Source organism: Eucyclogobius newberryi, unplaced genomic scaffold (genome assembly GCF_026437365.1).
Source record: "Eucyclogobius newberryi isolate DKJ021-1_F unplaced genomic scaffold, fEucNew1.0.hap1 SCAF_263, whole genome shotgun sequence".
Classification (NCBI taxonomy): Eukaryota; Metazoa; Chordata; class Actinopteri; order Gobiiformes; family Gobiidae; genus Eucyclogobius; species Eucyclogobius newberryi.
In genome coordinates, this window is record NW_027315905.1 from 82,501 (window position 1) to 85,000 (window position 2,500).

A 2,500-nucleotide genomic window follows, 5' to 3' on the forward strand; every position below is an offset into this window, starting at 1 on the left:
GGGGAGAGTGGGGGGTGGCTCTGGAGGTGCTCCGGGGGCTCCAGGGGCTGCTTGGTGGAGACCATGCCCAGCCAGAGTGGCCCTTCCCCCGGGTGAGTCTGGGGACAGTGGGGGGTGGCCCTGGAGGGCCTCCGGGGGTTCCAGGGGGTGCTCGGCGGAGGCCATGCCCGGCCAGAGTGTCCCTTCCCCGGGCAGAGTCTGGGGAGAGTGGGGGGTGGCTCTGGAGGTGCTCCGGGGGCTCCAGGGGTTCCAGGGGGTGGTCGGCGGAGGCCATGCCCAGCCAGAGTGTCCCTTCCCCGGGGTGAGTCTGGAGGAGAGTGGGGGGTGGCTCTGGGGGTGCTCCGGGGGCTCCAGGGGGTGCTCGGCGGAGGCCATGCCCAGCCAGAGTGTCCCTTCCCCGGGGTGAGTCTGGAGGAGTGGGGGGTGGCCCTGGAGGTGCTCCGGGGGCTCCAGGGGCTCCAGGGGGTGCTCGGTGGGGGCCATGCCCAGCCAGAGTGTCCCTTCCCCGGGGTGAGTCTGGAGGAGTGGGGGGTGGCTCTGGAGGTGCTCCGGGGGCTCCAGGGGGTGCTTGGTGGAGACCATGCCCAGCCAGAGTGGCCCTCCCCCGGGGTGAGTCTGGGGAGAGTGGGGGGTGGCTCTGGAGGGCCTCCGGGGGTTCCAGGGGCTCCAGGGGGTGCTTGGTGGAGGCCATGCCCAGCCAGAGTGTCCCTTCCCCGGGGTGAGTCTGGGGTGAGTGGGGGGTGGCTCTGGGGGTGCTCCGGGGGCTCCAGGGGGTGCTCGGCGGAGGCCATGCCCAGCCAGAGTGGCCCTTCCCCGGGGTGAGTCTGGGGAGAGTGGGGGGTGGCTCTGGGGGTGCTCCGGGGGCTCCAGGGGCTCCAGGGGGTGCTCGGTGGGGGCCATGCCCAGCCAGAGTGTCCCTTCCCCGGGGTGAGTCTGGAGGAGTGGGGGGTGGCTCTGGAGGTGCTCCGGGGGCTCCAGGGGGTGCTTGGTGGAGACCATGCCCAGCCAGAGTGGCCCTCCCCCGGGGTGAGTCTGGGGAGAGTGGGGGGTGGCTCTGGAGGGCCTCCGGGGGTTCCAGGGGCTCCAGGGGGTGCTTGGTGGAGGCCATGCCCAGCCAGAGTGTCCCTTCCCCGGGGTGAGTCTGGGGTGAGTGGGGGGTGGCTCTGGGGGTGCTCCGGGGGCTCCAGGGGGTGCTCGGCGGAGGCCATGCCCAGCCAGAGTGGCCCTTCCCCGGGGTGAGTCTGGGGAGAGTGGGGGGTGGCTCTGGGGGTGCTCCGGGGGCTCCAGGGGGTGCTTGGTGGAGACCATGCCCAGCCAGAGTGGCCCTTCCCCGGGCAGAGTCTGGGGAGAGTGGGGGGTGGCTCTGGAGGTGCTCCGGGGGCTCCAGGGGTTCCAGGGGGTGCTCAGTGGGGGCCATGCCCAGGCAGAGTGTCCCTTCCCCGGGGTGAGTCTGGAGGAGTGGGGGGTGGCTCTGGAGGTGCTCCGGGGGCTCCAGGGGGTGCTTGGTGGAGACCATGCCCAGCCAGAGTGTCCCTTCCCCGGGGTGAGTCTGGGGAGAGTGGGGGGTGGCTCTGGGGGTGCTCCGGGGGCTCCAGGGGGTGCTTGGTGGAGACCATGCCCAGCCAGAGTGGCCCTTCCCCGGGGTGAGTCTGGGGAGAGTGGGGGGTGGCTCTGGAGGGCCTCCGGGGGTTCCAGGGGTTCCAGGGGGTGCTCGGTGGAGGCCATGCCCAGCCAGAGTGGCCCTTCCCCGGGCAGAGTCTGGGGAGAGTGGGGGGTGGCTCTGGAGGTGCTCCGGGGGCTCCAGGGGCTGCTTGGTGGAGACCATGCCCAGCCAGAGTGGCCCTTCCCCCGGGTGAGTCTGGGGACAGTGGGGGGTGGCTCTGGAGGGCCTCCGGGGGCTCCAGTGGCTCCAGGGGGTGCTCAGCGGAGGCCATGCCCAGCCAGAGTGGCCCTTCCCCGGCCTCATATGCGGCAGAGTGCGGGGTGAGCAAAATGGGTTAAAATGGGTTAAAATGTGAAAAAAAAAAAAAAAAAAAAAAAAAAAACACCAAAATGAGCAAAATGAAATAATCCCCTATCATCAGTGCACTGTTTGACCCCTGAAAAGCACTCCCCTGGGGCCTGGAGGTGATCTGACCATCAGAGTATAGCACCCTATGCCCCTGAGGGACTTAGAGTAAAAACCGAAATAGTACACTATTCCCGAAAAGACTCTGTCGTTTTTCGGCAATAGTACACTATACCCATCGACTCTGTCGTTTTTCCGGGCCGTAGTACGAAGTTGTGAGCAAAAGGGGTGAAAATGGGTTAAAATGTGAAAAAACACCAAAATGAGCAAAATGAAATAATCCCCCATCATCAGTGCACTGTTTGACCCCAGAAAAGCACTCCCCTGGGGCCTGGAGGTGATCTGACCATCATAGTATAGCACCCCATGCCCCTGAGGGACTTAGAGTAAAAACCGAAATAGTACACTATTCCCGAAAAGACTCTGTCGTTT